General features: G+C 43.3%; 1 protein-coding gene across 14 annotated transcripts in view; it reads right to left on the bottom strand.

Annotated features, from left to right (window-relative positions):
• The window catches only part of LOC132459305 (tumor necrosis factor receptor superfamily member 16-like), a 99,768-nt gene that overhangs the window by 18,990 nt on the left and 55,302 nt on the right, over window positions 1–25,476 (bottom strand). For 3 of the 14 annotated variants that reach the window (XR_009526198.1, XR_009526196.1, XR_009526201.1), the window contains exons 2-6: window positions 15,550–15,719; window positions 15,120–15,177; window positions 12,485–14,533; window positions 11,593–11,759; window positions 11,313–11,438 (exon numbers count right to left, since the gene is read on the bottom strand). The gene's annotated coding sequence lies outside the window, so the exon portion shown is untranslated. Of the gene's footprint in view, window positions 1–8,278; window positions 8,331–10,158; window positions 10,247–10,942; window positions 11,099–11,312; window positions 11,439–11,592; window positions 11,760–12,479; window positions 14,534–15,119; window positions 15,178–15,549; window positions 16,957–18,560; window positions 18,689–19,110; window positions 19,199–19,530; window positions 19,766–19,893; window positions 19,960–20,015; window positions 20,142–20,312; window positions 20,905–23,616; window positions 23,759–25,476 lie in introns of those variants that run through there. The other 11 variants (XR_009526205.1, XR_009526207.1, XR_009526203.1 and 8 more) reach the window with 10 other exon arrangements.

Below are 25,476 nucleotides of genomic sequence, written 5' to 3'. Positions count from 1 at the left end.
GTAGGTTACGTAGCCTATGTAGGCCTAATGGACACGAGATACTTTCGCTCATATCTATGAGTTTCCATAAACCATGCACCCCAGAATTGTTTCAGTTTCAGTATGAATGTCATGGACATGCGAAGATTCTTTTTTTGTTGAAACTTTCTTTTCACGCACAGAAAATGTTTGTGTTTGTGTGCGTGTCCGTGTGACTAGAAACAATTAGACCTTATTTCCTAATATACTTAATTCTTTTGTATGATTATTAATACGTTTTTACAACTTTTTAATCAACCACAAAAAAATAAGAATGATGCAACCCAGCACACATTTAGATGTCCATCAGAAGTCTAACCGACGTTGGACATGGAGGTCGATACGACGTCTAGTTCAGGGGTTGATAGGCTATTAAAGTTTTTCTGACATCGCTCTTTAGACTCACGTTTTTTCAACGGCTCACATCAATCCACGTCGTTTCAACGTTGTATAGACGACATTAATGATACGAAATCTTTCCCCCAACATTAACCAGCAACACCCATTTGATGTGTTGTAAGATTTATATTGTGGCGAGCAGAACGGAAAGGATGATACGGGATCCCACGCTCGCCACACAATATCACCATTCAAATAATATTAACAAACTGTGTGTGAAACAACATCATTACACCAACATGAGAAATAGGCCTATCAACATTTGAGGAACAAAACAACGTCTCTCAAACTTACTTTCCATCTGTGTGTTTTTTTTTTAGGATAAAGATAAATAAATCAGGTTAGGATTACAAGACTTTACAAGACACAACACACTCGGTGCCTCAGCACGCTGCTTGGGAAATTAAACCACGTCCTTTTAAAATAGTGTGAACAAATCCATTATTAATTCACTAATTTAACCAGCATCGCCGGTTAAATCATCACTGCACGCCTCCTCACTGGTACACGCTCCAGAGAACACATCACACCTGTCCTCCGTGAACTCCATTGGCTTCCAATTAAACACAGAATCAACTACAAAATCTTACTCATCACCTAAAAGGCCCTCAACAGCCTAGCCCCCCCCCTACCTTGCCGACCTCCTCCATCACCACGCCCCCTCCCGATTCCTCAGGTCCAATTCTGCCAACCTGCTACAAGTTCCACGGACTGAGCGACGGACTTGGGGTGATCGGGCCTTCTCAGTTGCTGCCCCCACCCTTTGGAATTCACTCCCCTCCCACATCAAAGTCTCTCCAACCCTCTCTTCTTTCAAATCTGCCCTCAAAACATACCTTTTCACACTAGCCTTCCCCACCTAACTCCCACCTTATTCTTCATGTTTAACCTCTGTTTTTCTTTTGTTCCTAGTCTGTTTTACATAGTTTTGATAGGCCAATATGTAAAGCGTCTTAGAGTACCAGATTAAGCGCTATATAAATTTCATTTATTATTATTATCATTATTTATCAAATTAATTCTTTAATTAACCGTTCCAAACACTGGTCATTCCCATGCGGCTCCCCACAATATTATTTTCCCCCTCATTTTTTAAATGTAGGCCTAATGCTCCAAAAAAAAAATCATGTTTGATCTAGTATTTAAATAGGAAAATTATTAAACATTGTTTAACTATTCCCGTTGCAATGTTCGTCCTCTTTTCCTGTTTCGTATATGCCTCCTCAAGCCTTCCTTTCAATAAACGGCATAATAACATTTGTTATAGCTGCAAATCCCTAATTGAAATATAAATGAACCAATTTAATCTGATACAACTAGAATATCGGATTAGATTTAAGGACTGAGTTTAGTTTACCTTAACTTGAAAACTTCACCTTGAAGAGAACCCCCCCCCGCCCTTCAAATTTGGTTCTTTAATTCCAGAGGATGTCTGCTGTTTCCCAAAGTGAAGGAAGCATGCCCAACGGCCGGCTATTTACGGACGTCATAACGCCGACGAGCGCCTATGAGAACACGGGAAACCCAGAGCTATAGCTCTCTATAGAGTGGCGAAGTCACGCCCCTTCCGGTAGGGCTCATGGGACCTATGAGATCGAAAAATATGAATGGGTGTCAATGGAGAGAAAATAATTATTTTCTGGTCCCGGTCTTTATATGCCCTGGATTACACATATGTTGTTTGTGGATTTAAAGGATAATTTTTCATGCAAAGAGTTCGACCGTTTATTGTGCAATTGTTCAGATAAAGGCTGTAGAGAAAACACAACGAGAAAGACTACACGGCTCGTATGTGACGTCACGCTCCCTGCGACTGGCGTGGAGAAGACCGACAATCTTCCCATCGGCATAACTGAAACTCTGCACGTGCCCCGATTTATAATGGTTTTCACCTCTTTCGATGCTTTTATCCTCCCCTTGGAAAAGGCGGTGAAGTGGGGCAGAGAGATCGCCATCTCTGTGCCGAGTTCCAAGGGCGGGTGTGGTGACGTATATCATATGCGTCTAGAGCAGCGAAGAGCTGTAGTTCACAAAGCGGCCTCACATAAAACCTAAAATTATCAAACTTCTTCATGAACATTTTTAGTTTTCTTTGCATGAAAAATTATCATTTAAATCCACAAACAACATATGTGTAATCCAGGGCATATAAAGACTGGGACCAGAAAATAATTATTTTCTCTCCATTGACACCCATTCATATTTTTCGATCTCATAGGTCCCATGAGCCCTACCGGAAGGGGCGTGACTTCGCCACTCTATAGCTCTGGGGAAACCCAAGCGCTGTCGGTTGCTAAGCGACGACGTAAACGTCTTGGGCGGACTATTTCTCTGCTGATCAACACTATGAATGCTGGTAACAAATAGTTTCGTTTAGGCAAGTAGCCGTGTAATAAGCGGGATAATGTATAGAACTTTGCCGGTCATTATCGTAAAATAAGCCCCTTCATGGCGAAGCAAGACACCTCCGCTACGCGTCGGTGTCCTGTTCGCCCTGTCGGGGCTTATTTTCTCGATAATGACCGGCGTTCTATACATTACCCCTTACTTAATATTGGGATAAAGATAAATAGATCAGGTTAGGATTACAATACGTTACAAGACGCAACAAAATCGGTGCCTCAGCACGCTGCTTGGGAAATTAAAACCACCAAGGAAAGGGATTAATTAAACGTCCTTTTAAAATAGTGTGAACAAAAGCCATTATTAATTCACCCATTTATTTGAATTCACAGCATAACAACATTTGTTATAACTGCAAATCCCCCATTGAAATATAAACGAACTAATTTAATCTGATATATCTATCAAATCAGATTAGATTTAAGGACAGAGTTTAGTTTACCTTAAATTGAAGAACTTGAATTTGAAGAGAACCCCCCCCCCTTCAAATTGGTGTCTCAATTCAGGGGACGCATCGTTCGCGTCTTATTCATACTTTGAAAGTAAATGGGCTCTGGCGCTTCATGGTGACAGCCAATCAGCAGCCAGATTCTCATGTCCTTCTTCTTCTTCTTCTTCCTCTTCTACTTTTTGTTCATCCAAAGCTTCTTGGTGCATACCGCCACCAACTGTACCGGAGTATGTAACAATAGCATTCTTGTCTATGGTCTTGAAAGAATAAATAAAAAATTAGATAAATAAATACGCTTACTGCCTTCTGTGTAAGTGATACACCCTCTCTACTGTTCCCAGTATGAAACTCTAGAATCCTGATCTCTGATATTTATCAGCCAGCCTCATTCTCTCCTCGGTGTATCTCTCAAACTCCTTCAAAACATGTTCCACTGATCCGTTTATATTCTTCCTACTAGAAATAAAGTTGTATTTAGTCCTATATGTCCTATTCTCATTCTTGTGAGCACTGTCCCCTCCCTTCTATTTTTCCTTTTAACTCCATGCATACACACACACATTCTATTGTATATTATATTAATTTCTTCCGGTGGTTTTCTATCTTTCCTGCCACTTTTTAATTACTTTTTTTTTCTTTCTTAACTTCTGCTTTTCCATATGGAATATCTATTATATTGTTCTTTTTTTTTGCTATTTTGGCAGTTTTGTCTGCTCCATAATTTCCTTTTATTCCTACATTGGCAGGAACCCAGCAGAATTTTACAGAAATTCCTTTTCTGTGTAAACTTAGTTGAATTTCTAAAAGGAGGTCCTGTCTGCTAGAGTTCCAACTCTGAATACTTTGGAGGGCTGCTAATGAATCTAAACATCGTCTCACTTCCTCCAGCCACTGTAACCCAACGTTGATTGACGTATTCTCTGCTGAATAAACTGACATTTGATTTGGTAACCTTTTCCCAATTTTGATCTGCATTGATGGGCTACGTACACCTATTCCTACTTTTGAGTTTCCAATCCTCTTCCCACTCTTTCCTCATTTCTATTAAGTTTAAATCTATCTCTATGTCAGGAAATAACCAAATTGGAACATTACTTATTGGTGTAGAAGTCACTTTTAAATTACTTACCCTATATTCTTCTGATTTTGCTTTGATTACCCATCCAAATCGGTTTGATACGTTCCATATTCCCAACCGTCCCGTATTACATTTCTGGCAGGGTTCTCATATCCCCATCCCTGTAGTCGGCTCCTGTATTCAAATAATATGTTTTCTCTTCTCTTCTCCTAAGTGCTGCTCTATTCACCATGCATCCAGGTTATTGCTGATCTCATTAAAGCCCTCTAAATATATATATATATATAATATATATATATATATATATAAATATATATTAAAGAGTGTTTGTCTGCTCCCCATTCTCTCCAAGCTATTGCCCTCATTAAATTAATAACTTTTTTGCATTTAATTCTACAGTTTTCACCTGTGTTCTCAATGGGCCCTTTTGGTCTAGCCAAATCCCAAGATATTTGAATTTTTCAACTTTTTCCATGCTTTTTCCCATATAGTTTTATATTCTGTGCATCGATCCTTTCTTATTTGTTATTGTCATGAAACATGATTCACTTAAAGAAATCCTGAAACCCCAGTTGTATGACCAATCTTCTACATTTCTGACTGCTTGCTTAATTTTCTTCATCACTAGTGTCTCTTCCCCTTGTCCAGATTGCCCCATCATCTGCCTACAAGGCCGACCCAATTCTTTCTATCAAAATTCATAAAGATATCATTGATCATAATATTAAATAAAACTGGACTAATAGCACTCCCTTGTGGATCATTGATCTGTCTTCTCTTTTAAATATAAAGGGAATCTGCAACGCCGTCCGGCGCATTGCTGCCACCTATCTGTGTGGCGGCCAATACATGCAAAATAAATGTAACTTAATCATTTACGATGTAGGAATTGTAAAAGTGGAGCCTGAACTTCTGATACATGGACAGCAAGACCGACAACGTGTGCAGGGAAAGAGTGCTCACACCAATGTCTGCCAAAGAACAAAACAGTATCCCTCTCTTACTATACAATGAAACAACCAAATGTACAATACAGGGTAACACCATTCCCCATTAACTGGTGTAAAGTAGGGCTCGAAGAGGGAAAGGTTTGTGATATGAGCTCCTTCTCAGAGCAGTAGTGCTAGCACTGAGGCTACCCGACGAGCAGCGGGCAGCCGTGGTCGACCCCCAGCTACACCGGTCCGTCTTCAGGGACCTGGTTACCCATCAGGACGGGACGGCCCACAGGAGAGAGGCCGGCACCCTGACGCAGTGCTGCCAGGAGATCCACCTCGCTCTCCACGTTGCCCAGACCGAGCAGCAGATCCTGGACTACAGGGGGGGGGGGGGGGAGAAAGAGAGGAGAGAGAGAGAGAGAGGGCTGGGCTCCAGCACCAGCAGCTACTGTGGAGAGTCAGCAGCAACAAGGCCCTGGTGGCCCCCCATCAGAGAGGCCCTCCCCCGGGGCCGTGCAGAGCGGCCATGGGGAGAGATACGCACACATGGCCTCCCCACTGCAGCCCGGTTCATCGCTGGATTCCAGCTTCCCTCCTTCCAGGACTTCTACAGTAGATGGTGTGCCAGTAGAGCCAGCAGGATTATCAATGACCCCAGCACCCCCCCCCCCCCCCCCCCCCCCCCCCGAATCAGGGACTGCCTCTGCTGCCGCCTCTGGCACGAGGTCCCGCAGCCTCAGGGCCGGAGCAGCAGGCTCCAGGACAGTTTGTCCAACAGGCTCCAGGACAGTTTGTCCAGCAGGCTCCAGGACAGTTTGTCCAGCAGGCTCCAGGACAGTTTGTCCAACAGGCTCCAGGACAGTTTGTCCAACAGGCTCAGCAACAATGGACACTGAGTGTTGCCTGTCTGCCTGTGAACCACAGGCACATACACACACACACAGACACACACACATAGACACACACACATAGACACACACACACACACACACATAGACACACACACACACACACACACACATAGACACACACACATAGACACACACACACACACACACACACATACACGCACACACATACACGCGCACACACACAGACACATAGACACACACACACAGACACATAGAAACACACACACACAGACACACACACACAACCGCACACACACACACACACACAACCGAACACACAGTGTGGCATCCCGCCCCGTAAACCTCGGCCCGGACCAGCCCGAGGGTTGGTCCTGGATGGCCGATACCACCGTCACCCACCAGCCGGCGACAGAGAGCACCGACCGAACCCCAATCAGCGAGATTGGGGGACACCTGGCCGAAAGCCGAGGAGCCACTATAAGAGGACTGACATTTGGGCAGACCAGAGACGGGAGCGAGGAAGGAGGAAGCGCTCGTGTCCGTGAGAGGCTAGAGGCTAGAGGCTAGAGGCTAGAGGCTAGAGGCTAGAGGCTAGAGGCTAGAGGCTAGAGGCTAGAGGCTCTAGAGACCGCGTTTCCTTTGTTTGATTTAAGTTGTCTGCAATAAATGCCTTTAATGGCTTAACCCACACTGCCAAGCGTGATCTATACCTGGAACCCGGCTCACTCGAGGAGCGGGTTGCCACAACATACACACACACACAGACACATAGACACACTGACACACAGACACACACACAAAACCGCGCACACACACAAACAAAGTTGTGCATACATCCACACACACAAATACGAAAACAATGAACATTTGCACTTTACGCACACTGCACATTATTGAAAATGCCTATTTTATGATAGTATTGTATTTTTTTTATTATTATTTATATTGCAATGTCACATTTCAATCAGTAGCCCAGCTAATGCTAAAGTCAAGGTTGGAAAAATAAAAATAAAAACAGTGATCACAAATGATCCTATGATTTCCTGAGTGTGTGTTCAATTTCCTGATGATGAGACGAGGCTACGAATGGAAGTTATCCTCTTCTCTACGCTTTTACTTTAGTTTTATAATGTTTACCTCATCTGCCCAAAAAAAATACATTTACATTCAGCATTTATCGTATTGTTTGTAGATTTTATCTTTTCTTTTTGTATTCCTTTAATTATTTGTACCGCCCTTTGCTGAATCTGTAGGCAATGGGCCAAGATTTTGGTATCGCAAGCGTTCTGGTTTTCGTTTGTGGTCTGAGGAGTATTGACCAATCACTTTCGAGCGGGCTTTGGTTGCTTGCAGCAGCTCAACCAAACAGACCGTTTGGAGGGCAACCATCTCATAAATATATAGACATAGATAGACACAGCCATAGATAGACAGACAGAGAGACAGACAGACAGACAGACAGACAGACAGACAGACAGACAGACAGACAGACAGACAGACAGACAGACAGACAGACAGACAGACAGACAGACAGACAGACAGACAGACAGACAGACAGACAGACAGACAGACAGACAGACATACATACATACATACATACATACATATTACAGGTTAAGAATACACTATAGGAAAATATAATGTACTGGAAAAATACAAATACAAAAATATAGAAGCTAACTCCATACTTATACATGTCAGAGAGCTATATTCATCAAATTCACAGTATCCCAAGAAGAGTGTACCTGACGAAGCAACAGCGAAACGCTTACAAAAATAAATCAGCTTACCACTGGTTGGGGATTTTTGTAAAAATAATTTTCAACAATATATTAAATAGTGCATATTGCAGGATAAAGAACACGCTGCCTTTAAGCATACTTGATATTGCAAAAAAGATAATCAGTCAGATAAATAAGTCACTCATCATATTCAAGATGAGAAGGCGTTGCAGGACGTGTGTGCAAAGGATTCAGACAAACCACGCAGAAGCGTGTTGATGCCTAACTATTGTCTGTTATCTCCAACAGTAACCCATGAACAGCACAGTGAAGATTCCTATTAAGAGGGTCCCTGATATTACTGCCTTCAGTACTTGTGTGTGTTCTCCACATTCAGAATCAGTTGAATCAGTTCCTGGTTTCATTGGTTCCAGTCCCACAGATTCACATCTGAAATGAGAATGACCAGACCAGATGTTAAATACAAATGTATATACCTGCCCACTTTGTGGATAGGAGTAAATTATGATGGAAGACACGGAAAACAAGGAGAGAAGGACGGAGTTCAGCCAATGGATGAGGATGAGTCGTCTCCCTAAAGGCTGTACATGCCCGGGGGACTGCGGCTCGTAGGCAACACAACCAGGGGTCCAACATCAACGGGACATAGCCACATGGTCTCAGAGCGCTGCCGTGTACACGTCGATCAAATCAGAGGCGCTGTCACACTAAATTTGTACCGGCTGCCAAATTTGTACCGGGCGCGTCATCCATACGTAATCCATTCCAAACCTGCCTGTCAGCAGATGATCGCGTCGTCCGTTACCGGGCAGGTTTCAAAAAACATTCGCGCTCATGTTGCCAAAGACGAAATGACATAATACAGTTAACGGATCGCTAGATAATGTAATGTTTTGTTGGGTTCCTTAATAAACACACGATGTATCTTGGAACAGACATCAACATGCAGCGCGCCAATCCAACTGCGCATGCTCCGTGTGACGGTCTAATAACTGATGTTGATATCAGTAGGCCTACAGATAACACTTGTTTTTACTTTATATTTGTATTGTATTTAATTGTTTAATCAAATTTAGCAAGTAAACTGAGTGTTTAAAGCAGGTCAAGGACGAAATAGCACAATACAGATAACGGATCGCTAGATAGAAGGTTCGCGAATGTTCACGTCATTCGACGCGATCGTCCGTTGCTAGGCAACGGACGAAGCGATCATCTGTTGCCAGGCAGATTTGGAGTGGATTACGTATGGATGACACGCCCGGTACAAATTTGGCAGCCGGTACAAATTTAGTGTGACAGGGCCAAAGCAATGCGACGTCCGCCGAGATGTTGCGGACCACTGCAATGACGGCTGTGCAGTGTGCGCGCAGCCCCTCCATTGCAAGCTACAGCGAACCTTTGCTTTGATTCTAATAAACATTGAAATGTTGTAATTGATTGTTGGCAAGTAAATCCCCCTCTAGTGTACATCTGGTGTAATGACACGTTGCATTAGGATGCCGACAATGCAGCGGTCTTGCGGAGGTTGCTCATTGGGCTGCTTCACAATGAAGACCCGGCTGCAGAGGTTCCTCATTGGCAGAGCCGGCCTAGCACACTGTGTGCGCTCATTTTCTTTGTGTATTGCACACGTTCAATACAGATGTGGAAAAAAAAGAGACTAAACTTATGTTGACGTTAGGAAAGGGAATTTCCTAACCCAAAAACAGAATCCGTAGAGGCCCAGAGACTGCATCAGAGGTTCAGTGTATAGGTTGAAACTAGTGGGTAGGTTGCTAACCAACCTAACTAACCAACTGAGGGCCTACACCCTCCCCCCCCCCCCTTTTTTAACAAAGTAGGAGAAGCTACAGTGGCCTGTACTGGCTTGGAAGGCGCCAGTAGTAGAGGAGCCCAAAATGATGTAATCTTCTAGGACGATAAGCTTATCGTGTTAAGTGATGAGTCATGCGCGTGTGTTCATGCATTATCCTCAACCTGGCGACCCGCTTGAGCTTTGGGTCTTGGGAGGAGGGGGGCGGGCGGTGGCAACTCTCTCCAATATTGTGAGTTTGGATTGCAGCACCCATTATAAACACTTGGTGTCAATGGACCATACTGGACCTTTAACCTTTAAGTCTGCTGCCCCTGCTACAAAACCGTACAGCACTGCTCGTTACACATCTCCCATCTTGACACACCCAGTCATTCCATATAATGTTAAAACTTGGTCCGGGTTGCCATGTTTGCGAACCAACCACCAGTAATATCCACTTACCTTGTGTGGGGCTGGCAAGACGTTGATGTGCCATCTGAGAATGTTCCATCAGCACATGGAAGGCACTCTGTGTCTTTATCTGCTGCTCCTGTAGTAAAGATCAACATGTTTTAATGAAACCACAGCATATTAGAAAGAATGTATTAATCTATTTCAATCTGTCCATTAATATTAACTTGATTCAATTACAGTAGTTGAATTTGTAATGAAATTAATTCAACCAACAATCCTCTCCTACTGTATTCAGTCAGCGTGTTTCCCTTCACCTGTGCCGCTTCGTATTTGTTCTGTCTATCAAGCGTCGCAGCATATAGCGCTATCAACGGTTCCTGGTTTCCTGATGACTGCCTGTTGACCCCTGACAAAGCCTTTGCCTTCTCCCTGCTGGATTGTTTGCCTGATCTACTGGTTTCCTGTGTACCAAACAATCCTCTGGTGAAGACCAGTCTCACAGACGTTGGCCCCCTGAGTGCTTTTGAGTCCTTTATCTCCTGCATGCTCACCGAGCCGTAACGATGGGCATGCCAAAGTGTACGCTGACTGTTGCATTTTATGTCCACTAAATGTGGACATGAACGTGTTAGATAGCAACGAAGAGGGCCAAGTTCAAAGAGAGATGCTAGCAGTGACGTCACTACCTTTGACCTGGTAATAGTAGAAGACAATGTATTGAATGCTCAACTAAGCTGGAAGGCCTCTTACTAGAGCAAAGTAAAGGACAGTGTCACATTTGGATGCTGTCCTTTACTAATTTAACATTGATGTTTATATGGAAGACACCAACCTCTTTGACCAATGTATTGACCAGGACTGCAAACCGTGTGTCTCTGAGCGGTCCTACATCCACCTCTGTTAGAGTCACTACAGAAGAATCCATCCAGGACCTCACACACAGCATCTGATGTTGATGAACAAGACTTCTTCTCCTTCAGACCGAGACCTGTCAATCACAACAGTTACAGAGGAACCTGAGACAACCTGAGAGTACACAACTTCTGATATAAACATGAACAACACAACTTCTGATATAAACATGAACAACACAACTCTGATATAAACATGAACAACACAAATTCTGATATCAACATGAACAACACAACGTTCTCATCCACACAACATATGGGGGTTGCATGAGGGGCATTTCCATAATGTACCTGCGTCACACTTTGTACAGGTAGAGCATTGTTTCAGTTTATTACGGCCTGCTTGGAAAGTACCACCGGGGCACCTTGAGCACTTTGTCATGCTTCTCTCTGCGCAGTCCTTTTCAACAAGCCATCCTGTTGAAAATAAATTGTGGACTATGTCATTTGGCTTTGTTTCATACTTATTAATTTATATTAATAAGTATTAATAAATATTAATTTATATTTCTTTAATCAGATTATTTTTTGATTCATATATTTAACAACAGTTCAGAAATGTGGTTCTTACCAGGCGGGCATGAAGGGCAACATTCGATTCCCACTCTGTATTCATCTAGGGGACAATTTGCTGATGCAAAAGCATGATGGCCAATTAAACTAAACACAACTAAATAGAAAATATCGGGCCACATGATGATATGCAGTTTGACTTGATTTCTGGAAATTCTGTGACATCTGGGGAGATACAGAAAAAATACAGCAGTTAATAAATGCAAAAGATGGAAAAGTAGCCTACAGCAGTTCATAAATGTTATCATTGTTTCAGTGTTGTTCAATTGTTGGTTATTGGTTCTGTTTATATTGTTGTGAAAATAAGCACTCAAGCCAGAATCAACATTGTTCTCTGCGTTGTGTACCAGTGTTCATTTAGGCCTACATGTCCAGTAGGACTCTAGTTTGCATTGCAAAAACGTTACTTTCATACCATCGTGTCGTTAGCCCATCTAAAACGAGTCAAACTAGGCCTACATCGATAAGATAAAAGGAAATGTAGATTTGTAAAACCTCATTGTCAACATGGAAGTCTAATAAGACATATTTCTAGCAAATGCCATTTAATTTTTAGAAGCAAATGAGCTAAACGAGAGAAACGCAAAGTAGGCCTAATACTTTCTTTGCCTTTTTCTCTTTTTATGACGGAGCAGATTGCGGTCACCGAGGGCGGCTGCAAACCCTTTAAAATAGCCCTGCCATAAACTCAGGGATCATTCTTCACCCATAAAGTTGCCAGAAGCCAGAATGTGGAAAACGGGAAGGGTTTCGTTGTTTTCCCTCGACGGACTTGTTCAAAGTGAAAGTACTTCACTTTTTCTAATTTTCTACAGACGTTATCGTTTTATATACAACCAATCTATATATACGCCTATATGGAGGAGAATGTCTGATTTGACTTACCTTACTTCAATCGAGAACGAAGTAACTTTTCATCTCTCACTTGCACGGTTGGGGGTAAAGTATCGTAATTTACCATACACTGAAAAATAATCGGATTGTGGGGAAAATTATCTTACGCTTGGTTAGGCCTATATGGTCATGGACAAGTTAACAAATAGCCTTAGAGTATTGTGTCATTTCAGAAAATATGTATTTATTGAGAGGAGCTACTGTTTGACTCCGCCTTCTTTTTGCGCTGCCGTCCAAGCTCCGTCCACTTCATGACCTAAACATACTTCACTTGCTGGATGACCTTCCTTGTCACAGCGGAGGGTCGCATTTTGAAACTGCATGTAATGGTTAATCACACTCACACCTGTTGGTAAAAATCGGGGCCATTGACCATGAAGTTATTTCAATGATTTATATTGGTTTCTTGAAAGCGCAAAAGCCGGGACAGCACTTGACTTGTGATAGGCGGCAGGCCTATGTCTGCCGTCTACTAATCTCGGTTCCAGAAGTGTTACTGCGTTATATTGTAACATGTATATCCTTTAGATATGGATCTAAATTCCGATTTTTGAGAGTAGCTGACAAACAAAATCAAGCAAATGAAAACTGCGTCAAATCAAAAGTGAAACCAGGGGTGCAGTTACATATTTCGCCAGCAGATGTCACTGCACGACTTGCCTAAATCATCGAGGTTGCGTCCCAAAGCCCAGGATGTAGCATTCGTGACACCGAGGGGACGTCTGACCCTGACAGAACCTGACGTCAACCCAGCCTGACGAATCAGCTGGTTCCTGACTCTTAAAGGTCATTTTGAGTATGAGGTTGAACATAGTGCGTATGCATCTTGACCTGACTAAAGACAATGGGAATATAGAACATTATTTTGGATGGCACATCGTCATGCCAACCCCACACAACGTAAGTGGAGTTAATTAAACAATCTCATGTTTTTATCTTTCTATGTACAGCATTTTACATAACATTGCGGGGAGTAAAATAAAGTTAATTAAAAAGAAACATAACACAATGCAAAAAAAGACCAATAAATAGCACCTTTTCCTCGACCTCCACTGGCTCCCTGTAGTCGCTCACATCAGATTCCAGACGACGGTTCTGTCCTACAAGGCGGTCAATGGAGCTGCCCCCGCCTCCCTCCCAGCGTTGGTCAGACCACACACCCCGGCTCGAGCGCTCCGCTCAACCCCTTCAGCTGGAGGCCTGGTGCCGCCATCGCTGAGAGCGAGCCAAGGTCCATCCCCAAAGTCCCAACTGGGCGTCCCCCAGGGAGCAGGAGGTCCCAGGGGGACGACGCCCGGACGCTGGGTGCTTCAGACCAACGGACGTGCAGAGCCGCTCTGGAGGCTGACCCGGGGAGCAGAATGCTGTCCGGGTCCGCCCTGGAGCCCGGAGAGGAAGGCGGAGCCGTTCAGGAGGCCGACGACGAAGGAACAGACACTCAGGGGGCTGGAGAAGGCTCGGTGGTCGACCAAGAGAGGGGGAGCGTGGACACAAGCAGACGTTACCATCATACCCCAGGACGCCTCACAGAGCACACCTCACACCTCTAGTTATTAACCCCTCGCTGGTTTTTGCTCTGTGAGCCACATATAGAAGAATAATGTGAGGATTGATCAAATAATGATGATAAACACCACGCCTCTTCTCCAGTGAACGATGGCATCAGGAAGGAATCAGACTGGTGTATTTCCTCCCCTAGTTTCTCAGTTTGAATCATCAGATTCACTTTAAGGTGGATCCAGGTTTTCTAGAACTCGGGTTACTTCTTCTCCTGCAACGTCATTACCCTTCAACTGTGAAACACGGTCGCTGGGAAACTTGGGACTTTGGTTTTTAAAGTGACTTGTTACCGACACTGAGGGGGGTGGACTGGGAGGGGGAGGGGGGTACAAGACTGAGGGGGGTGGACTGAGACTGACACAGATCCATTATGTGTGGGGCTTGAGGGTCGGGCTGGACTCCATTGTGATTCTCCATAGTTATGGTACATTCTTGTTGGTCCCTGGTTGGTTCAGGACCGTCAGTGGACATTAGTGGTGTAGTCACTGGGAGAGAAGGCATCAGAGAGTCAGGACATACAACCAGCCTCCACATGCAGCAACACTCACTCTATAAGGATTGACAGTGGCAGATATATTTGTAATCAGGAAAACTCTGACTATACACCTAGCCAAAATCAAGCGTTTTACTGCATGATTTGTGTTAATACAATATCAATGTTTTAGAGCAATGTGTTATTAGAAATTAACTTTAACTTCAAAATTGCCCAAATACGAAACAGTTGAAAACCCTGATTGTGGGGGGTTTAGTGTGAAGTCAGAGCTGTCCTGATCTTACTTATATTTGTTATGTCAACCCTTATGTGTTTTTACAGCAAGTGTCAGTAATAATAATACAGTAAAATGCTTGATTTAGTGTAAGTGTACAGGCACGGCCATTTCTGTAAATCCCTGTGATGCCACTCTGGTCCCTATGGGTAGGCTCTGACTCTCTGGTACAATTAGATGAAATGTTTTGAATCACAGCGATATATTTGACTTGGTGTGAGTCAGTAACCCTTGCAAATCACTGGATATTAATAAATGATCTGTTACTCATTTACAAAGTGAAAAATGTGGAATAAGAACTTACCAACTAACTTCTTCACCTCCTCATGTTCTTTCCTCTTCTGTTCCGTTGTTTCCTTTTTCTATAAAATAAAAATGTAAATAAAGTATCAACATTGGGTTCATACAAGGTCATCATCTAATAACTCCAACACTGCCAGCTAGGGTCACACATATTTACATTTACATTTAGGGAATTTAGCAGACGCTTTTATCCAAAGCGACTTACAATAAGTATCATAAGAAGTGCATCAATATATCGCTGTCGGTACAGAAAGGATGTTCATAGTGCACGTACAACAATCGCTAGGCTAACCAATTCCTGTGTTACAGCCATGATAGCAGCTACTGTAGTTGCTACACAGTCAAGTACTATAAAACAATACAATACAATACAACACAACACAATACAATACAATAATTATGTTCTGTATCAAACCAGCAGTAACACTTACCTCCAGATGTTGATTAATCATTTCTATATAGAGATAAACAATACAGTAACATGTCAGGACAACAGTCACTATCATTCAGCATTACCATGATACATGTTAGTTTAAGGTAACCATGATACATGTTAGTTGAATGGAACATGATATATGATAGAGTTTAATGTAACCCTTACCTCCTAAGGACTATATTATGAAACATATCCATCCTATCATTATGAACTGCTCCATATATTCTAATCATGTAGAATCAGTTGAACCAGTTCCTGGTTTCCACTCTGGATTAGCCTCCACACAGAAGAACATCTTGACAGACTGAATACGTGTAGGGAGACGGCTGCCATTATCGTGGTCAAACAAGGACAGAAGTCTTTCTACCCTTTGTCCCTGCTCTGTGTTGTCATGACGACTCAGTGAGCTACGTTATAAACGCCACTGAGCTGACGTTATGCTGGCCACATCGCCCCAGCTATGAGAGTAGTGTCTTATATACATGGATAGCTCCATTCTATAATCTAATATCTAGAGGATGTTGTTCAGTAGGTCTGCCACTCTGGTCCCTCTGCTAGGTAGGCTCTGACTCTCTGGTACAATAATGCCGCTTTTCCACCGCACATGTAGCTCGACTCGACTCGACTCGACACGACACGACTCGACACGGTTGCAGCACGGGTCCTTTTCCACCGCAAATAGTACCTCCTGGACGTGGGCGGGGTCGGCTGCGCGAAAGGGCCGTGACGTATTTGTGTACGCGACGCAAACAAGACCTACGCAACCCACACATGGACAGAACCCACATAACAACAATGGAGGACATCGATAACATTACTATTATTAGCTGGCATGTTGAAGAAGTGGAATATGTTGGCTGCGGCGCTGCTATGGCTGTTACCAGCATGGTTGCCATGTCGCTCTCGTGACTTCGTCACACTCTCTGGCCAATCAGTGGCCGGCCGTCTGCCGACGTCACCTTTTAGCATCGGCTCAGCTCGCTTGGAACCTAGAGCGAGGCGGTACTAGAAAAAGCAGCCACTTCAGGTACCAGATACCATGTTTTCGCGGTGGAAACGAGCTGAGTCGAGTCGAGTCGAGTCGTGTCGAGCTGGTACCATGCAGTGGAAAAGCGGCATTAGATGAAATGTTTTGAATCACAGCGATATCATTTGACTAGGTGTGAGTCAGTAACCCTTGCACATCACTGGATATTAATAAATGATCTGTAACTCATTTACAAAGTGTAACATGTGGAAGAAGAACTTACCGTAACGCTCCTTCACCTGTTTCGATGTTTCCTTTTTCAATAAAATAAATATGTGAGTAAAATATGAACATTAGGTTCATTACATGTCATCATCAGGGGTGGATTAAGGTGGTCATTGGCCCCTAGGCTACTATTTTTGTGAGGCCCCCTTCCTGATCACACAGAAAAAAAATAATTTAGTGCCATGTTTAAAAGCGTGCTAGGAATATTACATGGCCCTCATGCACACCCTCGGGGAAAATTGGCACACACACACACACACACACACACACACACACACACCCACACACACACACACACACACACACACACACACACACACACACACACACACACACACACACATTGAGACGGCCTTCACTAAAACAGCACTGATACAGAAACAAGTGTGAGTTCCCCATAGCTGCCGCGACCACGTATTTCTGGGGACCAACCCGACGACCGACCGAAATAACTCCTTAATGAGGCTGCTAAAATCCAATTTGCGCAGAATATCACTTCAATGGACAGATCAGAGATGGGTGATTCCGTCTGTTTTGGCACATCCTGGATTCAGTCTATCTTTAACTAGCGCCCATTTTTAAAAAGTGTGCCCCCCCGCTGGCATTGGTCACAGGCAAAGTCATAAATAGTGTGTTGTATAGCGATTAATGGAAACATTGGTGCTTTTCGCTTTTCAGACATTCTGCCTCTTTGCTGTTCAGCAGACGTTCATAAAGTCAACCAAATTTACTTTATGAACCTGGCCACATGACATGCCATAGGAGTCAAGTCTTTTTTTATTTTAAGTAAAATTGATAATAGTGTGTCCCATCCAGGGCCCCTTGCACACCTGGGCCCCTAGGCTCAGCCGAGGCTAGCCTGGGTGTTAATCCACCTCTGGTCATCATCTAATAACTCCACCACTGCCAGCTAGGTTCACACATATTATTGTGTTCTGTATCAAACCAGTAATAACACTTACCCTCTTATCTATTTGTTTTTCCAATTCTATAGAGAGAAACAACACATCAACATGTCAGGACAGCAGTCACTATCATTCAGCATAACCCTGATACATGTTAGTTGAATGTAACATGATACATGTTAAGAGGTGAACGTAACATGATACATGTTAGTTTAATGTAACCCTTACCTACCAGGACTATGACTGATATTATGAAATATGCAGTAACCCTTGCAAGTAAATGGATATTATTAAATGATCTGTTACTCATTTACAAAGTGAAACATGTGGAATAAGAACTTACCATGTAAGTTACTCCATCTCCATCTCTATAAAAGAAAAAGTGAATAAAATATCAACATTGGGTTCATTACAAGGTCATCAACTAATAATAACACTGCCAGCTAGGGTCACACATATTATTGTGTTCTGTATCAAACCAGTTATAACACTTACCTCCAGAAATCTTCTATAAAGCCATACTATAAAGAGATACCAACACAGTAACATGTCAGGAGAGCAGTCTCTATCATTCAGCATCACCATGATAGATGTTAGTGTAGTGTAACGTAATACATTATTGTTTAATGAAACATGATACATGTTAGTTTAATGAAACATGCTACATGTTTTATTATTGTAACCATGACACATGTTAAAGTTTAATGTAACCATGATACATATTGGTTAAGTGTAACATAATACATGCTAGTTTAATGTTACCATAATGCATTATGGTTTAATGTAACATCATACATGTTAAGAGTTTAATGTCAGATGATACATGATAGAGCTGAATGTAATGCTTACCTCCTAGGCCTAATGATATAATGAGAGATATGCATCCCATTATTAACAAAATCGAAAGGTTTCGAAAACATGTAGAATCAGTTGAATCAGTTCCTAGTTGTATCTGCACCTCTCCCACAGAAACACATCTGAAATGAGAAAGACCAAACAACCTTTAGTTCTAAGAGTAGTAGACTGGGTGTTGGACTCCAGGTTTAAAAGGTACTGGGTTCGATCCCCAATGTCCACAACCAACCTGTAGGCCTTCAGGAAGGTTCTTGAGCTAGATGCCTGACCCCTACCTTCTCCTAATGACCTGTATCTGCCTGTGTCTGAACTCACTGGACGCTGATGTGAAGAAATTGACTGAATGGAAGTTATATATATATTGTTAAGCATTAATGACCTCAATATCTAATTCTGATCATAAAAAAACGAACATAACATTATGACTATGTGTGTATTTTAAAAACAGGCAAATAAAAGCCACACCAGTACACTATATATTGCCCAGGCCTAGTTCTTAACATACCACTATTGTACTATAGATTATTTAATTAACTCCACTTACTTTTTGTGGTTCTTGCAAGACGGCCGCGTGCCATCTGAGAATGTTCCATCAGTACAGTGAAGGCACTTTGTGTCTTCATCTGCTGTTCCTGTGGGAATATTCATGTTTTATTATAACACAACCATTCTGAGATGTGGTGGGAACATTTGTGATAATCTTTTCAAATTGTATCGTTTAACAGCTAAAATATAACAAGATCAACATCGTAGTAACAAGGAAACAGAGAATTGTAATTCAAAAGGTGTTTGTGGGTATCATTGCCAGACTGTTGTAGATGATCGTGGAGTAACTTGGACGCTAATACCTTAAATGGTAAGAACCTGGATGGCCCTTATGGGACTGAATAGGTTCAGCAGACGTCAATTTATTTAACAATTATCTATAATTAATGTGTCCGTACAGTATATATAGAACACCAACCTCTTTGACCGATGTATTGACCAGGACTGCAAACCGTGTGTCTCTGAGCGGTCCTACATCCACCTCTGTTAGAGTCACTACAGAAGAATCCATCCAGGACCTCACACTCAGCATCTGATGTTGATGAACACGACTTCTTCACCTTCAGACCGAGACCTGTCAATCACAACAGTTACAGAGGGACCTGAGAGAACCTGAGAGTGCACAACTTCTGATATAAACATGAACAACACAACTTCTGATATAAACATGAACACCACAACTTCTGATATAAATATGAACAACACAACTTCTAATATAAACATGAACAACACAACTTCTGATATAAACATGAACACAACTTCTGATATAAACATGAACAACACAACTTCTCTTATATAAACATGAAAAACAAAACTTCTGATATCAACATGAACAACACAACGTCCTCATCAACACAATGTGGGGGTTGAATGGTGGGCATTTCCGTGAAATAGCAGATGTACCTGCGTCACACTTTGTACAGTTAGAGCATCGCTTCTGTTCATTAAAGCCGGCTTGGAAAGTACCATCGGGGCACCTTGAGCACTTTGTAATGATTCTCTCTGTGCAGTCCTTCACAACATGCATTCCTGTTGGAAAGAACATTTTGAATATGTTGTAGATTCATAGACAGTATATGTTGGACATGTTGTCGATTTGTGGACCTTCTCTACTGTAGATTTGTAAACTGTATATATGTTTTATTTGTAGATAGTACACGTTGTAGAGTCAGACAGCGTGACAACAGTTCAGATATTTACCAGGCGGACAAGATGGGCAACACTCCAATCCTGCTCTGTATTCATCCGGGGGACAATGTGAAGGTGAAGCAACGCCCAAGCAACAACTTATTAATATGAATTGTAGGAACATGGTTGTCAGGTTTGTTTGGGCTTCAATCATCAAACTGCAGTCACAGACTCTTCTTGACCTTCAGAAATATCTGGGGAGAGATGAAAGAAAAGCAGTTGATCAATTAAATAACGAGTTCTGGGGACGGGGTTAGAAGATCATTTGGGGGTTTGAAAACAGTTGTGTTTGGTTCAATCAGACTATTCATACTGTTCTGTAGTTAGTTATTAGATCTGTGTTGTTAATAAATAAAGATGTTATACCCCAGTTGCATGCTTAAATGTAGCCTACTTGACTTTACCAATAGGGGAATCGTATCTGTGGTTCTGTAGACATCAGTTAATTAAGAAATGTACACTAAATTAAAATATCTGATATGCGGTTAAAATAAGGACCGGAACGTTTAACATCAGTCACAAAAAGCAGGAAAAACAACTCACATTTGAACGTCTTTAACCACGTCCTTATGGCTTTGGTCACACTCTGATTCTAGCGACACGCCTGAGTAGGATGATCACACACACACACACACACACCAAAAACACAGCCAGATATATAAATACAAATATTATGGAAAAATATAATGCGCTGAAGTGGTCAGTGTCAAATTAGTGGAGGGTCAAGCAAAACCAGAAACCTGTGCGCAATGTGTTCAGTAAACAGACAGTGAAAATAATTCTGTATCATATAAGGAGTGGACGTTTTGAACAACCACTATTTTAGGAAATTTGTCGGGCAAAACCCCAGACTATTGAGCAACAGTGATCATGGGGTTATGGTTGGATGTGAGCTCTGATGAAATATAGAGAAGTAATAGGGAAGTAAATGTCACGGATGTTTCCGTCTTCACGGTGCAATGAGAATCAAAGTTCTTAATGTTAATATTCCTTTGTCTTCGCCTCTTTGCAAACTAGTAGATTATTTCCACAACAATCTCCAGTACAGCGGGGAGCCCTGTTGAACTGGAGACGCACATCCCAGTACAGCAGGGAGCCCTGTTGAACTGGAGACGCACATCCCAGTACAGCAGGGAGCCCTGTTGAACTGGAGACGCACATCCCAGTACAGCAGGGAGCCCTGTTGAACTGGAGACGCACATCCCAGTACAGCGGGGAGCCCTGTTGAACTGGAGACGCACATCCCAGTACAGCGGGGAGCCCTGTTGAACTGGAGACGCACATCCCAGTACAGCAGGGAGCCCTGTTGACCTGGAGACGCACATCCCAGTACAGCAGGGAGCCCTGTTGAACTGGAGACGCACATCCCAGTACAGAAGGGAGCCCTGTTGAACTGGAGACGCACATCCCAGTACAGAAGGGAGCCCTGTTGAACTGGAGACGCACATCCCAGTACAGAAGGGAGCCCAGTTGAACTGGAGACGCACATCCCAGTACAGCAGGGAGCCCTGTTGAACTGGAGACGCACATCCCAGTACAGCAGGGAGCCCTGTTGAACTGGAGACGCACATCCCAGTACAGCAGGGAGCCCTGTTGAACTGGAGACGCACATCCCAGTACAGCAGGGAGCCCTGTTGAACTGGAGACGCACATCCCAGTACAGCGGGGAGCCCTGTTGAACTGGAGACGCACATCCCAGTACAGCGGGGAGCCCTGTTGAACTGGAGACGCACATCCCAGTACAGCAGGGAGCCCTGTTGAACTGGAGACGCACATCCCAGTACAGCAGGCCTCCCTGCTGTACTGGAGACGCACATCCCAGTACAGCGGGCCTCCCTGCTGTACTGGAGACGCACATCCCAGTACAGCGGGCCGCCCTGTTGTACTGGAGATTGGCTGGCTGGCTCCTCTGGATAATGTCTGACGTCAGAGGAGTTGCAGTGTTGGGCTCAGTCTCGATCCTTTGCTCCAACCAAAATCTCCCCCCTACGCCTCGCTGTTGCGCGTTCATGCGCAGCGAGACGTGTCCTGAAAGCCGTTTTAAGGCAGGGTAAGGGGTGAGGGGGAGGGCCAACATCCCCTTGAAGTTAAGATTTCCGATGGGCACCCCAGCAACGCTACAGTTGTGACTTGCTCCCGCAATACCTTGCGAGAGCCTCATTATGCCGTTTCGATGTTGTAAAGGCATTTTCTTTATAACAACACAACCACCAAAGCTCCGGAGGGGATCCCCGGACTCACGCCGGGGTCCCGCAGCCGGGGGCCGGGGAGCTGCCGGGCCCCTGTCCCATTATGTTCAACTATACAGTCAAATTCCAGAGACAGATATTGTATCAAAATATCGATAAAAAAATAAATAAATAAAGATCAAAACCCTGTCAACGACTACTAATGACGTACTGTAACTAAAAAAATTAACACCGTTAAAATTGGTTTGCGTTAACGCCATGAATAACGCGTTTAACTGACAGCACTAATAAAAAGACAAACCCAAGCGTCCCTCGATAGATGTAATCTAATATTAACCTATTTGTATGGGTTATAAATGTCGGTTAAGATAAGATAACTATTCTCATCCTCTTAATTAAAATCAAAGGCATCAACTCCATCCCTAGTGTGCATTAGACTCACAACTCCATGATGTTGTAGCTAGCCTGTTCGGGGATCTATTATGTTTGGGGCTTGAGGGTCGGGCTGGACCCAGACTCTGATCATCATCATGATCTTCCATAGTTGTATCAGGGACAGTAATGGCAGGTTCTTGTTGGTCCCTGGTTGGTGCAGGACGGTCAGAAGAGAGTCAGGACATACAGCCAGCTTCCACATGCAGCAACTCTCAGTGAAGACTGAAGCCCAGTGGAGCAGCTCTGCAGCTGGGTACTCTCAGGTGGAGATGAGGACACAACCAGACACAGAACCAGACACACACATGCAGACACACAGCCAGGTTGTGTGGTTCACATCCAGCTAGGTTCACACATATCATTGTGTTCTGTTTTCAAACCAGCAATAACACTTACCTCCAGACGTCATATATTAACCAATTCTATGAAGAGATAAACAATACATCAACATGTCAGGACAGCAGCCACTATCATTCAGCATAACCGAGATACATGTTACAGTTTAAGGGAACCATATGATTATAACTGATCATGAATATTTTATAGAATCTGGACTAATGACATAATAATAATAATAATAATAATACATTTAATTTAGAGGCGCCTTTCAAGACACCCAAGGTCACCATATTGTCATGACATATTGTCATTAGTTACATAACTACAGCTGTAATGTAATAAACACAACTCACCTTCAGCAGGCTGTGTTTCACTGGAGGGAGCTGGAGGGATGGATGTCTCTAGACCTGCAGGCTGTGTTTCACTGGAGGGAGCTGGAGGGATGGATGTCTCTAGACCTGCAGGCTGTGTTTCACTGGAGGGAGCTGGAGGGATGGATGTCTCTAGACCTGCAGGCTGTGTTTCACTGGAGGGAGCTGGAGGGATGGATGTCTCTAGACCTGCAGGCTGTGTTTCACTGGAGGGAGCTGGAGGGATGGATGTCTCTAGACCTGCAGGCTGTGTTTCACTGGAGGGAGCTGGAGGGATGGATGTCTCTAGACCTGCAGGCTGTGTTTCACTGGAGGGAGCTGGAGGGATGGATGTCTCTAGACCTGCAGGCTGTGTTTCACTGGAGGGAGCTGGAGGGATGGATGTCTCTAGACCTGCAGGCTGTGTTTCAGTGGAGGGAGCTGGAGGGATGGATGTCTCTAGACCTGCAGGCTGTGTTCAAACACACAGTTCATCCATACTGTTACCACTGCATTAAGTCCTTTGTCATTCTACTACATAAAAGGTAGCACTGTACAAATACACTTCATATAATTTGACTAAGACCTACAATTAATTAGTATAACGGTGTAACTGCAAAATTTAAAAATAATAATAATAACAAAGACGAAATAACAGTTTATTATTAATGACACAGAGACCACAAATAATGGGTTGAACGTACAAGCTCCAGAGAGAGGAGGGATGTGGATGAGGGACCAGGTGTTCTTTCTCCAGCAGCTCCACCTGGACGGTCATAGAGTAGATAAAGTTAGCCTTACATAACAAACAAAACCTGGTCTAGTCTATCGTTTATCCCAACTCCTCCACCTGAACCAGAGACCTCGTGTTGCCAGCCAGTGGGGTGCATGAGCGCGCCAAAAGAGCGGCGTTCATTGAACGCTCTCATATATATTTTGTGAACGTTGAACGACGCTCACGCACTGTTTACCGGCTCCTGTGGATTAACTGCAACAGGCATGATGCCAGCATGGCCTCCTAAAACAATAATGACAACGGAGCTACCGCTGAAGCCAGTGGTGCATATGAATATTTTAAAGAGTTTTATGTACAAACAAGTACAGATTTGAACGGTAAAAGTCTGAACGTCTGAACAAATTTAGATGTATGACGGATTGATGAGCAACGTTTGCTACAGTCCACTGGGTAGGCTGGTAGACTGATCTATCCAGCACACATCTAGGTGGACACGCCCACCTGTGCTGTCAGAAGCTGCACATTTTCAAACGGCTTGTAACGGCTAATCACACTCACACCTATGTCCCCTTTAAACAGTATTTTGGGTCATTTTCGTTGGGTGATGAAATTAAATGTGAGTTAACAACATCAGAAAAGACAGTCATGACACTGTCCAAATTAGTATTGGGAATATGTACACTTGTGTACATACATACGCTCTACACAATAATATTATTTTTCAATGGACAACCCACACATATAAACAGAAGGAATGGAAAATAAATGTTAAACCTTTGATGGTCAGCACCTCTGTCTGGGCTCAGTGACTCTTTGGCCTCCAGCTGGTTATTCTGTGTTTTGTCCACCATGCGTCTATTGTTGTTGTGCTCATGACTCCGCCTCTCACCTGTACATCCTGCCGTTATCAGTTTAACATCCTTTTTCCTGCTCACCTGTTCCTCATTGGGCCTAAAAAAAAAAAAAGTTTGGTTCCTGTTGGTTGTCAGTTGAGGTCATGGGTAGGTAGGGAATTTATTTTATTTTTTTATTTTATTTTTTCCAGCGGCAGCGAATGATAGGTAGGTTGTTTTCATTTAAAAACGAGAAAATTCGCTCATCCTTGTACAGAATGAAGAGGTGCTGTA

Source organism: Gadus macrocephalus, chromosome 1 (assembly GCF_031168955.1).
Source record: "Gadus macrocephalus chromosome 1, ASM3116895v1".
NCBI classification, from domain to species: Eukaryota; Metazoa; Chordata; class Actinopteri; order Gadiformes; family Gadidae; genus Gadus; species Gadus macrocephalus.
This window is presented reverse-complemented; position numbering and strand designations above follow the sequence as displayed.